Raw genomic sequence first — 15,177 nt, 5'->3', positions numbered from 1 at the left:
GGAACAAAGGGAAAACAACTTTGGGAACTTTCAGTGGACCCCGTAAATTGCAGACATATTCTTTCAGAGCAGGATTTGAGACAGCTCTTAGGTAAGTACATCAATCCCAATTAAAACTAGTAATTGAGGCTATGGAAGGGAATAGAAAAAATGTATACTCTTATATTTGATGGAACTGAGTAACAAGTGTAACTCTGGCCCTTCCTGTTGGCCAAGCCAAAAAGAGAATAATGACCAGTAACTGAGTACTGCTTAGTGGAATGGGCCACATACATACGTTTTCTCCTTGACTGAACCTCTCAATTGGACATTGGATGGTAGCTTATTCATCTTTACCTGTCAGTTTGTTAAACTGGATCTCCCTTTCCAAGTGGAGGTCTGGGCTTCATTAAATTTTGCTAAGTTTCCTCTGTAAATGAGGACAGTGTTAATAGCTCATAACTGGGATGCCTGCCTTCACAATTGACCCCCCATAATCCATTCTAAAGTTAGAGTAATTCCTCATAAATGTATATCAAAGCATGTCTCTCACATGCTTGCCATCTTCCCAAGGCTCTCCTTCGCATTTAGCATGAAGTCTAGATTCCTGTACTCTGACCTTCATGGCCCTACAAGGTCTGGCCACTGCCTCAGCTCCCACTTCCACTCTCTCTCTCAAATCTGAAGCAGGGTGATTGTCTCTTTATTTCTGGAACACATCAAGCTCATTTCCTCCTCTGGGTCTTTGCTCTTGCTGTTGCCTCTGTCTGGAAAGCTCTTTTCTCTGATTTTCACATAACTGTTTCTTTGTTCATTCAGATTTCATGCCAATATTAAATTCCCTGGAAGCACTTTCCTGACCATCACACAACCAGTGTGCACATCCCTTTCTACCACGTTACTAGGCCTATGTCCTTCACCACACTTATCATCTGAAGTGACCTTGGTGCCTGCCTGGGTTTGCTTGTCTGTGTTGTCATCACACTTGCACATAAACCAACAAGAGAAGGCACCTGTGTATCTCACTCCCCTCTCCATAACTGGAACCCAGAACCATGCATAACACATGTTGCAATGGACAAAACAATAAATGAAATACAGTACATGATGAACTGATTTTATAATATGAATAAAAGAGAAACATAAGTATGAGGTCTATTCAGAAAAAGTCCAACCATTGTTAATATAAGGGAACAATTTGCTCCCCATCGATGTAACCTGGCAGCCAAGGAGAGTGGACTGGAATTCACATGCATGAACAATGACAACTTCACTGTACTAGTCAGTGGGGGTGGTAGACGCTGTTGAGTAAGTGTATGCATTGTGTACCCGTCACATTCAAAATGACTAAGTGAGCAGAGCAATGAATCTGCATCCAATTTCGCATTAAGGTTAAACATTCCTCTACAGAAACTATTCAGATGATTCAGAAGGCCACAGCTATGGACAACTGGTGATTGGCAGCTTCATTACAACAACGTGCTCCCTCATGCAAAAAACTCTGTCTCATGCAGAGTTTTTTGGTGAAACATCAAATCACCCAGGTGACTCAGCCCCCGTACAGCCCAGATTTGGCACCCTGTGACTTCTGGCTTTTCCCAAAACTAAAATCACCTTTGAAGGGGAAGAGATTTCAGACCACGAATGAGATTCAGGAAAATATGACGGGGCAGCTGACGGTGACTGGGAGAACTGTGAGGTCCCAAGGTGCCTCCTTTGAAGGGGACTGAGGTACCATTGTCCTGTGTACAATGTGTCTTGTATCTTGTATCCTCTTCAATAAATGTCTCTATTTTTCATAGGAATAAGGGCTGGTACTTTCTGGATAGACCTCACTATATCAATGTAGGGATCAGAAAGTTTTATTGTAAAGATTCAGAGAGTAAATATTTTACACTTTGTGGGACATACAGCCTCTGTCTTAACTACTCAACTCCGTATTGGTAGCATGAAAGCCACCATACATAATATGTAAATAAATGGGTGTGGCTGTGCTCCCATAAAGCTTTATTTACAAGAATAAGCAGCTGTTGGATTTGGCCCACAGGCCATAGTTTACTAACTGTTGATATAATGTGTAGATCACAATTTGCATCAGAAAAATGATAGTTGCTTTGTTAAAAGCAAAAACAAGTAAACAGAAAAATTCAATGTTAAAAAAATCCAGAAACACTAGAGTAAAAGTTATTTTGCCTAGAAAGAAAATGAAACCAAGACAAAGGTGAATCCATGATAAGAACAATAGAAGAAGGACCAAGTAGTAGCAATTCCAATGGCCACATCACAGTTTAGCCACCTCACAGGCTTCACTCCATGACTATGAAGAGATGACCCTCTTTATAGAAGATGCTGATGAGATCACACTTGGAAAAATACAGACAGGTTCAGGCACTTCATTAAAGAGAAAATGGAAAAAATGTCCAAAAAATTGGAAAGCATTCAGTCACTGGCGTATGTTCAGAGGCATGCAGCCAGAAAGAAGGTTCAGGAAGCTAATGGTTGGAAAATGATTAAAACAAAAAAACAAAAAAACAACAACAACAAAAAAAACAAAACCAAGATATGTAACAAGGTCGGATAAATGAAGACTACAGAGGACATGTGAATGTGTTTATGTAAGAACACTGAAAATACTGTAGAAAGCAGAGGTATATGCTGTTCATCTACCTGGAGACTTGAAAACATGAAATAGAATGAAATTTGGAAAATACATATTTAAGCCAAATTATCCTACCAGAGTTTAGAATAAAAATATTCTTTTAAAATTCCTTTCCAGTGATTCCATAAAGTATTTCCAAGAATGTATTTACATTTATTTAACACTGGACAGTTTTTAAGGTACATTTGGATACCCCATTCCAAACTGCCTTAATCTGATCATTAAGGCAGTCAGGAAAATTTTATTATCCTCATTTTGTAAAGGAAGAGACAGAGGTTCAGAGATGCTACTAATTAACTAGTAAGTGGCGGTAAAAAGCCCAGACTTTGGAGATCTAAATTCAAATTATTTAAATTCTGATATGGCAATTTACTAGGTTAAGAAAGAACTTTCTCTAAACAAAGAATGTTAACACTCAGAGAACTTCTGGCTATATGTTAGATTTACCTGGAGTATTTTTTTTTTAATGTAGCAGTGTCTGGGTGCTACCCCAGACCAATTAAATAAAAATTTCTGGTAGGGGGATCTAGACATCAGTAATTTTTAAATGTTCTAAGGCACTACCAAAGTTGAGGTTCACTGATCTAGTACAGAGGTCAGTAAATGTTCTCTGTAAAGGGCCAGATAATAAATATTTGAGGCCTTGCTGGCCATATGGTCTCTGTCACTACTACTCAGTTCTGCGGTTGCATAGTAAAAGCAGCCACACACAATATGCTAGCTAATGGGCAAGGCTGTGTTCCAATAACAAAACTTTATTTACAAAAACAGGTGATGGGCCATATTTAGCCCAAGGGTCATGGCTCATCAACCCCTGATCTACTGCAGGTTTTTGTGAAAGAGAGGCCTGGAGATGTGAAATCTTTTGCCCAAGGCCTCATCATTCATCAATAACAAACCCCAGGCTGAGGTTCTGCTGTTCTACCCACTGGCTGGCCATGGCAGCACTACCAGCTTTACGTTGGACTCTCAAACCATGACTTTGGACAGACTGTGCTCCACTTTCCACGGGCTTAAAACTTTACTCTCAGAATAACGTGTCAATTACTTAGTGGGTACAGGGCTGCTTTTGCACATAGAGAGTGTGGTTTTGAGTGCCAGCTCTTCTACTTACTAGCAGGGGAACCTCTGGCAGTTCTCTCAAATCCTGAGTCTGAGTTATAATCCAGGAATGAGATTCCCCAGAGAATTTCTGTGCAGTTTATATAAGTACTTAATGACCTGACACCATGCTTGGCACATAATAAGTGTTCAATAAATATTGATTATACAACCTGAGGACTCTTTCTATTTTAAGATTATTTAAAAAAATAGTTCATGGGGAAATTTTTGAAAAACTAGAATATTAAGAAAAATTAAGCATTTTACCAAAATTCAGTCTCACCATTAGGGAGGGGGGCAGGGACATATTGAAAGGGGGATGGGAAGAAAGATAAAGGAGGTATGGAAAGATGCTCCCCTAACAGATTCTAATGGCCATAGTCCAGTCCAACCTCAGTACCAACTGACAATCACTAGCCTACATTCTGAGTAATTTCCCATCATCCCAGAAGTTGGGACAAGATGAAGACAGTGTGAACATTATATTATTTCATTCAGAGATATTATAAATCGTGTGTAGGCTTGTTCATTCTATCCTCCTATACTTGGTTGCTTGAATATTATCCTACATCTCACAATTCATTATTATCCATTGACTATAAGAGACACTATTAGTCAAATTATGAATTTAGGATTTAATTGACATCAGAAGATTGATTTATTCTGATACCATTAGTGAATGTACTGACTTTTCAAAATATTCTGGGGTGGCCATCATGATACCTATTTTTCCACTGAGGTATAGAATATTTCTATGTCATATATTATAAACTATTGGGATGGTCTATTGGCAGGAACTGTTACGTGACTATGCAACATGCATTCCCTCCCTTCCTTGCTAAGGGATCCCTATTTCATTCAAATATCCTTACTCCCATGCCATCATGTATTTCATGCTAGGGAGACTGAACTTATTTTCATTAAAAAAATTTTTTTATTGTTGTTCAATTTCAGTTGTTCCCATTTTCCCCCCATTACTCTCCCCTGCCCTACTCACCCCCACCTCCCATACTCAATCCTCTCCCCTTCTGTTGTCTTTGTCCATGGCTCCTTCATACATGTTCCTTGACTTGACCTTTCTACTTCTTTCTCCTGTTATCAGCCTCCCCCTCAACTCTGGTCACTGTCAGTTTGTTGGGTAATATATTAGTCCTCTTACCAGTGACTAAATAGAAAATGGGTATGGGAACTTATTATAGCCAATGAGTAAAGAGAGAATGTCAGGTAGGGGCTTCTGGGAAAAGTTTCCTAATTCCTTTGAGAGGACAACGGGAGAGCCTGTCTTTCCTCTTTGTTTAGAGAGTGTTGTGTCTGGTGATGCCTGGAACCCCTGCTGCCATCTTACCTGAAGTTAAAACAATCAGAAAGATGACCTAGGCAGATGGTGTTGCGAATCTGGACCCTTGATAACATAATGAAATCACAGAGGCAACCACCCTGAACATGCTCTATCTCTGAACATATCTTTCTGTGAACTAACACCTCTCTTTATGGTTTAAGTCAGCTTGACTGAGAACGTCTTGATTCTGAATGCGTGCTACTGAAGCCTTTTATCTGATGTTACTTCCTAGATGTATTTCTTTCCCATCTCTTCTAAAATCAGTTTTTAAATTACTCTTTGAAAATACAAAATAGTATAGAGCAGCTGTACTGCTACATTTGGAAACCTGATGCTTCAAAAGAAAGCAAATAGTCTGGCATTTTGAAGATTTTAAAAGAGAAATGTCCTTTATTAACAAATTTCTGCAGGCAGTTCTCACAGCTGGGTGGCAATATACCCAGAGACAATATCCATTAATCCTTGGGCAACGCAACGTCTTTGGAGCTGAGACCACTTGAATGCACACAAATTTGCCAATCTTGCACACAATTCAAGGAATTTAGTCTTTAATCCATCATTTCTAATCACAACCAAATGTTCACCACAGTAACCAAACAAATAAGAGAAACCTGAATATATAACTTCAAAATAATATAGATTATAAATTATTTCTCTCTTCTCAGTGTTTGAACTTCCTATACTTATTCATTCCACAAACATTTATTAAGCTCTTACTATGTATCAGATGTAGGGAATATAGCAATAAAAATGGAAAAATCAATCCCTTAAGGGAATCAGTACTGTCCAACAGAATTTTTGGCAGTAAGGAAAATACTCTATATCTGTACTGTCCAGTACAGTAGCATTGGCCGCCTGTGGCTAATGAGTACTTGAAATGTCCGTGTTGCAACTTAGGGACAGAATTCTTCATTTAATTTTAATTAATTTAAATTTCCATAGCCACATGTACCTAGTGGCTACCATATTGGACAACATAAGTCAAATGGTAAAGCAGACAAGAAAATCAAAGGTGATGATGTACTGGGATCAGTACCACAAAAAGGGATGAACATGGCCCTACAAAGTAGGATTCCAAGGGAAGAACACTCAAGTAATTCAGCCTGAGGCTAGAGGGCAGGAGAAGAAAATACATTTGAAGAAAGTGGACCCTTGAATCAAGTCCTAAACGACAAAGAGAAGTTAATGACTTAGTCTACTTTCTGTTTCTCTGATGTTAAAAAATTGTATTAGAATATTCTTTGTCATAAAATTAACATATTCCACATCATCAATCTAACCATCTCCCATTCATTAGTTCACTTCATATATTTATTTCCTTGCATCGAGCATATTCATTATATACATGTTTTAGAGCTTTCCGGAAGCAGGTACTCCACAGTTGACCCAGAGGGATTTATACTAAACATTCCATGTTAAATATCTAATGCAAAAACACCATATGCCAGTTGGAATTGGATAAGTGCTAACTTGCTGCTGAGTGCAAACTACCATAATAATTTTATTTCACTTACTCTATGTGTGTTTTCCTCTTCCATCTATTCTAGAGATTGGTTTTCACATTACGATTCAAAATATATATTTGACAAAATTATATCTCTAGTTGTATAGACAGCAAATGTGTAGAAATTCACTTTTCTTTCTGTCACTTAAAGTTCACTAAGATAGTTGTTTCTGACCCTTGAGCTCCTCCGGAAGTCATGAGGCCCACTTGCCTTCTGGATTAATACAGAATGCCAACCTCTATAAATGGATTCTAGGTCCTATCATGCCCCTCATGTTCCCTAAACACAACCTCTGTCTCTCTCTAAGAAGATCTGGGAATATCTGAGTTTCTGAGTTCAGTGGGCTTTAGACGACTAATAGATGCAGAGTGAAGAGGACAGATGGGGGTAGGGACAGTACCACTTGATAAGCAGAATCCCTGGGAGGCCCTGACAAACAGGAAACGGAGAGTTATTCAGTGTTGGAATTTTGGTGATAGCAGCAGGAATGGAAAAAGCCTGATGCAGATGTGAGGAGACTAGAATTAGAACCATCAGCTTAAAAACACATTGAATGTTAGAGGACAGAGGAGGCCACAGCTTTAAAGTAGGTGACTGGACAAATGGTGTAGTCATGGGTGTAAAAATGCATTCTTTGGGGGGTGGGCTGGGATTTTGTTGGATTTTAGGAGCAGTTGGCTGTGAGAAATGCAAATTTGGAGGCCAGAGATAGCAAATTGAGACTTCACTGAGAGAAGTAAGAGAGATTAGGAGATGGAAGATGCAAGAGACTAGATAGGGAGCAACCACACAAATGAACTGACACTCTTGGAGGTTTCCGGGTCTTCAAAGAGGCATATGAGACACTGATGAAGGCATTAAATGAGACAGTTGAAGGAAGGGGAAACCCTGGATGGAGGAGGATGAGGAGCCACAGGTCTGCAATTCCTACTGAATGGGCAGTATGTTCTTAGAGTGCCTTACTCAAGGCAGGGAAGCATAATGCAATGGTTAAGACCTCTGATGCCATTTAACCTGTTTTGCAATCCTGACTGCCATTTCCTGGCTGTGTGACATTGGACAAATCACACTGTCTCTCTGTACCACAGCACTCTCATTTTTAAAACAGCAGAAACAACAGTGCCTTGAGTATGTCATTGTGAGGATAAGTCAATACCTGTAATATATGTAATCTATGAAAGAAGTAGAAGAAGGCAGGTGGTCATTCAGAGCAGGAGAGCTTCAAGACTGGACAGCTCTGCGTGATGGTGGTGGTAGTGATGAACATCAGAGGTGAGGTGGAGATGGTGGCCCATGAAGTGCTGGAGGTGGAGGAACTGGCAGACAAGTGTGGTGGGTACGTTCTCAATGTGAACGTTGAAGTAAAGGAGAGTAAAGGTAAGAAAGAGTGGAAGTGCCCTTGCTAGGTGGCTCAGTTGGTTGGAGCATCATCCCATACACCAAAAGGTTATGGGTTTGATTCCCAGCCAGGGCACATGCCTGGGTTGCAGGTTCAATCCTGGGTTGGGGCACATATGCAAGGCAACCACTTGGTGTTTCTTTCTCTCCCCTTCCCTTCCTCCCTCCCTCCCTCCTTCCTTTCCTCCCTCTCTAAAATCAATAAACATATCCTCAGGTGAGGATTGAAAAACAAAAAAAGAAAGATTGAAAGAAAGATTGTAAGTCCTCCTGGTAGAAGACTGGTGGCATTCCAAATTTTAACATCAACATATATTATTGATCAAACACACCTGCCTCTGTGGTCAGAAAGTTTACATTTCTTCTCCTCATCTTCTCTTCACAACATCCTGAGAAGTCAGTGTCTTCCTCCTCTTCAGAAAAGAGAAATTGGTACTCAAGTGTTTTATGTACAATGTCAAAACTGACATGAGTAACACATGAAAAAGGGGCTCTTAGACCCTGGGCTTGTCTAACTACAACTAGGATGGGGAAAATGAGAGTGGAGGCAATAGGTCTGAACTTCCAAAGTGGAGCAACTGTTGAGCTAAGATGGCAATTGCAAGGGGAAGGCAAGGAAGAAAGATGAAGAAGCAACTCTGCAAGACTGAAGGATAGTCAACACAGGTTTCTGTATTCACAAAATTAAAGGAGAACTAATTGGTTTACATCACATCTTTCTGTTATTGCAGTTATTCACTGAACTGAGAGTGCCTTTTGTTCACTTTTTCTGGAGAAGAGCATCATCGCTCAGGTTGCGTTGAGTGTCTGACGATGTTTTATATAGTCTTATTTCCTAGCCTGAAAACATTATAGTTCCATACTCCTTCTGGAATGTGTAGTGTGATATCCCTCCCTCCTTCCTAGCAACCTGTCTTCTATGATCTATGCCACTTCATCCCTTTAGCAATTGGGAAATGCACTTCTGGAAGCCAGTTTCTTGGCAATTGATGCATCATTTTTCCATTAAAGAGAGTACTCGTGCGTTCACTAAGAACTGCAGTTTAAAGAGTTTGGTAATGATCTCTGGTTGCCTGTCAAACAAAATTTCTATCTGAACATAAAAATACAACTTTAATATGATTTGCAACCCTTCCACTGGCTTCCTAATTTCCTCTGCAACACAGAGGGATTTTTCTCCGTGCTGAAAATCCATTACAGGTGCTTACTGCATTTGGTCTTCTTTGGAGGTACGTCTGACACAGGAAAAAGTTAAAGGTGTTCTAAATGAGCAATCCCCCTACCCTGCAATCTTTTAACTCTGATTCATTCCTAAACTGAAGGTATTCATCACTAGTTGAGCTAAAATAAACTCTTATGACATATAATTAAATTATTGGCAGAAATAAAATCTAAAATTCCTCCTATTTCACATAAACATCAGCAGAATAATTGAGCTAAGGTAAAATATTTTGTTGAAAAGACAAAAAAGAAAAAGAAAAAGAAAAAAATCTACCTGAAGGAATTTGTTTCCCTAATCTCAGAATGTTTAATTTTCTTTTCATGATAATTACAGAAAAAAATCTCACTTTCATGTAAACTTTTCTTTCAACTTTGCCTTGCCCCCTTTCATTTTCTATATCTTTACTAGAAACTGGAAATAAAAGCATTAGAAAAATGCTTAAACTCTTGGCTAAATGATAGCCTCTCAAAACCTGGCTAAAAGAAATGACGCATTTACTCAGTAGTCACAGCTTCAAAGTTAAAATTCAAGAAAAGGAGAGTGTTGTATTTCCATTGTGTCCATCTGATTTTCCTTTTAGTTGGACCAAGAGCAGATTCAACTATCCCTAAAGCTTTGTAACAAGGACACATTCATTTGTGAGAATAGTGATTTCTGAACCCCCAATTAAATGGCATCGGGAAACACACACTCGAGTGCACACATGCACACACACGCGTGCCTGCGCAATAACTCAGTAACTGTACTTTTGCCCCCTCGAGAACTTGCAAGGCTGACTTCAGCTCCATTTTGCTAGGGAGTCTGCCCTGTCTTTCTGTCACTTGAAATTCCAAAAACGATTTGGTAATTTTGGAAGCCAGAAATGCAGTGTCCACACCACATGGAAAAACTGAAGCCAACTTTTTCACGGTTTACCACAAAATGAACAACAAGTCAATACAACAGTGGTTCGTGAGGCAATAAGTTTCTCTTTCAAGAATTTGTGGTATCATTTTCATATTCGTTTCTAAGTTTTAAAAATTCTCTTAACTACCCTCTCCCCTTTTCTGTTGAGCAGCAGTTTTTAAATTATCTGGTAGTTTAATACCCTTCCCTTATTTTTGTCACATTCCCTTCAATTATGCCAGTATTTTGCAGGTCACTCTCCTTTCCGGATGAAGAAGAAAAAGAAAGTTTGGAGTTGGACTAGGAAACTTGGCGATTGAACCTAACTCTCCTATTTATTAGCCACATGTGCTTTGGCTGGTCCTGTCGGTTTTTCTGAGGTCAGTGGGCTTATCTGTAAAACAATGACATAAATACCTACTACACAAGTAGAGGATTCAAGGAAATGGTATTTGTGAACAAGCATTTTAAGTGCAAAGATGCTGTACATAGGTTTTTTATTTTATTTTATTTTATTTTTTATTTTTTTCAGATGGCTTCTCTGTGATGGGGACTATTTGGCAAAAGAATGAGTTGACCTCCTAGGAAAAAAGGGCACTGTCTCAGTTATCAGCACGTGGTGCTATAAGGACACATGCCTTCCTACTCTGATTGCCAGAAAACCTTCTTTCTTTCCATTCAGAACTTTCCCAGGCCCAGTTCCCAGAAGATAACTCCACTCCTATTATTTTGGAGTTCACAGTCTACTGCTAACGTCTCTCTACAACATCTGGTTCCCTCATCTTTCTGCCCTTGCCTTATCCTCCCCTGCTTTTTATCCTTTGGGTTCTCCCTCCCTTCCTAACCTTTCCAAAGGAAGGTGGGTTGCTCTTTGTCACACTTCCCATGAGTTGGAGAAGAAGTAGAAAGACGAGGAGACAATTGAATATTCCCTACTCTCCTCTGCAGCTTCTAGGTTTCTGTTCCACCTCCAACATGCAATAATATTGCTAGTTTTTTAATCCTTTCCCATATTCTAACACATCTCTCCATTGCCATTCATTGTCAGTTCACTATGGGACACTTTCCCATGTCCTTTAAGATGACCAGCATGATGGAATACTATGCAGCAGAAAGAAGGAACTCCTATGCTTTGCGACAGCATGGATGGAACTGGAGAGCATTATACTAAGTGAAATAAGCCAGGAGATGAAAGACAATTGCCATATGATCTCACCTATAAGTAGAACCTAATCAACAAAACAAACAAGCAAGCAAAATATAACCAGAGACATTGAAATTAAGAACAATCTGGCAGTAACCAGAGGGGAGGTGGGAGGGGATAACGGGTGGGGTGGAGGGGAATGGGGAAGGGTTTTCAGGAACAACTATAAAGGCCACATGGACAAAACCAAAGTGGAGTAGGAAGGGGGGATGGCTGGGGTGGGAGGAATGGTGGGGAAAAAATGGAGACAAATGTACTTGAACAACAATCAAAAAAAGTAGGTACCACACACAAAAAAGATGACAAGCAACCACCAGTCTTTCCTTTCAGAGGCTATCATCCTTTTAAGGCTCTAACAAGCTTATCAAAGGCCTTCTGACACTACAACTCACAGATCCTTGCCCTCTAGGGCACTAGGAACTCATGTCTTTGGCACCTCTCCACTAAGGAAGCATCACAATGCACTTTACCATTTATTGCTACCAAGACCTCAAATTGAGAGAACCCTATATAATAGGCCACAACCTTCTGACCTTTCAACTCTTTCACATCCTAATTCCTGCTCCATTTCCTGCCCCATCATGGCACCCACTTCCTTGACCCCACTGTTTTCCTAGTGGATCACCAACTGTTGTCAGACAAACAATGCCCCCCCCCAAAGATGTCCATGTCCTAATCCTTTAAACCTGTGAATATGTTACTTTATATGACAAAAGGGATTTGCAAATGTGATTAAATTAAGGACCCATGGATGGAAGATGTTTCTGGATTATACTGGTGGGCCCAATGTAATCATGAAGGTACTAATAAGAGGGAGGCAGGAGGATCAAAGTCAGACAAGGTGATAAAAGGATGGAAGCAGAGACTGAAGTGATGCCGCCATGAGCAAAGTGATATGAGCAGCCTCTAGGAAATACAAGAGGCAACCAGTTGCCTTGGAACTTCCAGAAGAATCAGCCCTGATAACACTATGATTTCAGTCCAATGAAACTCAATGTTGCCTTCTGACCTCCAGAACAGAAATAGATTCTTTTTATTTAATATTCTAAGTTTGTGGCAACTTGCTACAGCAGTGATAGAAAAAGTAATATACCACCCATACAGCTGACTGGCCTGTTGACCTAGTTCTGAGAGTGCCAATGATCCATAATTCAGTTTTGCCTTTATTTTCACCTTAGAATTCTTGTTTTGGACTTGCCTGGATTCCTGTCTTTCCAATCCCCAACACTGATTGGCTTTTATCATGATAAAGTATTTTTTTCATCTCTGCACATCAGTTTCCAAGTGATATTGGAGCAAATCCCTAACTAGTTAATTGAGATCATTTATAATACTCTGGATTTTATATGTTTTTCCTTTAAGATTTCTCATTAGTGGCTCAGTAGTAGATGCTACATGTATTTCTACTCTGCCTGGGATCCTAATCCACCTCTACTTACTTCACTCTTAGATGAATCCACCTTTTTGGAGAAGATTGAGAAAGTCTTTCATCTTTACTTCTACCTTGAGCTACTTCTTTTTCCCCTCTTGTCTCAAAACCAGTGCCCCTTCTCCTGAAATCCATGTCCTCTGAGTGTCTCCCGGATCCATGTCATCCCAAACATTCCTCAACCTCACTCTATCCGTTAGCTTCTGTCAGTTCGAGCACACGAACAAAGGTCATCAGCCCACTCCTGCGTGCAGGGAAGCACCATCTAAGCCATCTATGATGAATAATTCTTTAGATTTTACCTACAGATCTCCAGAGCTAGAAATCCATATCTTCTCTTATTTCTTCTTACGGTGTTGCCTTGCCTTAAGGATGAAGAAGTCCTCAAGTGAGAGTCAATAGTCAATTTTTCTGCCTTTTAGAGACATACAGGAAAAAATATAGATATGACATTAATAGAAATTCTCTGAGATCAGGGAGATTACAAATATTCTATATCACTGTTTTCATGTCTTTGTAAATATAAAATGATTCCTTATTTTGTTTTGGAAAATACAGTCACTGTTCCCAAAAGTCCTAAAGAATTGTGTATTTTATGTAATAGGCACTCACTAAATGTTTATTGAATAAATGGCCAAAGCAGCTCATTGAAATGGAAATTTTCCATGAGGTGATCGGCAAGGGCCATAGAACTTTTAATGCAAACAGCTGGATCTTCAGGTAAGAATCTCTCAATCTCTGTCTCTCTAAGTTGTTATAAAATATTATTTTCATCAATGTATAATCTTTATCATATGGCTCCCCATTGTTGAATATAGAATTATGTGCCTCCTGCTGCTGACTCTAATACATTATTGTTATAGGTTTCAAAAACCTCACATAATACTTCCAACAAATTTTTGCTGGCAATTGAAGCCCATGGATGAAGACAAAGAAGCATAAAAGGGAAAGGTTATTTAAAAAAAACCCAACTGATTCTACATAGATGTTAAAGATGTCAACATTTTTTAGGGAAAAGAATCTTGCTTATTTTAAAATGTCTAAAATTATTCTAGCCAAATAAATACAGAACTATGCTCTTGCAGAAATATAATCCTTGTGGAAAAGATACAGATTTTTTCACATAGCTATTTACTTTTTGTTTAAATTAATTGCATGTGTATGTAAAGTACACAGATCTATATTTTAAAAACATATTAAATATATTAACCTTCTCAAAATTTGTATTTTCAATCTATGAATTTATATATATGTGAAAATATACAAACCATTTCAACAATGGTGCTAGAATACATTTCAAATCCCAATTTATGTAAATACTTTAAAGAAATTTAAACAAGAGATGCAATATGGAGTGGTGAACAGAAAGTATACGCATGAGTCAAACTGATCTAGACTTGAATCTTGATCACTCACTATATAATATTTAACAAGTTCAATCTTATTAATACCAAAATGTGGTGTAACAACTTCAAAAATATGAATGAATGATAGATATCATTCAGTAGGGTTAATATCCAAACATCATTGTAAATAAAAGAGAAAAGATAACTGTTCAGGAGATGTGTAACTCTCTGGAAAGATAAAGTATTGCTATACTCGATCTTAGCCAAGAAGCTGAGAAGTGATGGAAAATAAAGCATTCCTAATAAAACAGGAAAATAGATTGAAGTGAACAGGTCAATAGTGCTATAGATATACAATACAGAGTATTGATATTTGCCTTGAAATAATCTGGACTAAAAATGAAGCTGTTTTCTTAAAGTGAAGCTTGGGTACACTTTAACATTTACTTTGTCATTTTCTCTTTGAATAGAGAAAAATAGGTATATAATTTGCAAATAAATAACTGACATTTAAAAAATGGGAAAATAATAATGTAATTTTCATCTTCCAGGGATAGGGATTAAATGAATCAGCCTCTCCAAAAACATAGGTTTCCCTTCTTCCTTCTGTTCAAAGACTGTGTCTGATTCTTTATTCCCCAAGAGTGCCCAACACAATGCTTTGAACAAAGTGGACATGCAATGTTTGTTAAGTAAATCAATGCCTTGAAAATCATTTGACAATGTTCATTATCTGTTTTCCTCCACAGTGAGAAAGAACACTCAATCAATTTAATCATTTCCTTTCACATAAGAAATGCATCTCATTGTTTTGAAAACCTTACATTTTGAGTTTCTAAGAGTTTCTTTTAAACCATTTGTCTTATATGGGGCTTGGCAACCATGTGGCTAAAAAGAAAAGAGATACCAAAATTTAAGACAAAGAAAAGGACATTATTTTAGCCATGCTGATTCTGCACAAGACTGCATACATTTGACCTTTGATGAACCTGTCATCTCTCCAAAGAGCTATTCCTGATTCTATTCCAGCCCGGCTTTCCCAAGACCAGAACCAGCTCATGAAAAAGCAGAGTCCAGTTGGGGATGGAGGACTGGGCAGTTCTCACCCTT

General features: G+C 38.7%; 1 long non-coding RNA gene across 1 annotated transcript in view; it reads right to left on the bottom strand.

The window, feature by feature from the left end:
- The window catches only part of LOC123480693 (uncharacterized), a 143,776-nt gene that overhangs the window by 105,147 nt on the left and 23,452 nt on the right, over positions 1-15,177 (bottom strand). Inside the window, exon 3 of the long non-coding RNA XR_006656770.3 lies at positions 13,024-13,132. This is a non-coding gene — a long non-coding RNA (uncharacterized lncRNA). The remainder of the gene's footprint in view (positions 1-13,023; positions 13,133-15,177) is intronic.

The sequence above is a fragment of the Desmodus rotundus genome, chromosome X (genome assembly GCF_022682495.2).
Source record: "Desmodus rotundus isolate HL8 chromosome X, HLdesRot8A.1, whole genome shotgun sequence".
Taxonomy (NCBI): domain Eukaryota; kingdom Metazoa; phylum Chordata; class Mammalia; order Chiroptera; family Phyllostomidae; genus Desmodus; species Desmodus rotundus.
The sequence above is the reverse complement of the archived record's forward strand: the minus strand, read 5'-3'. Positions and strand labels throughout refer to the sequence as shown.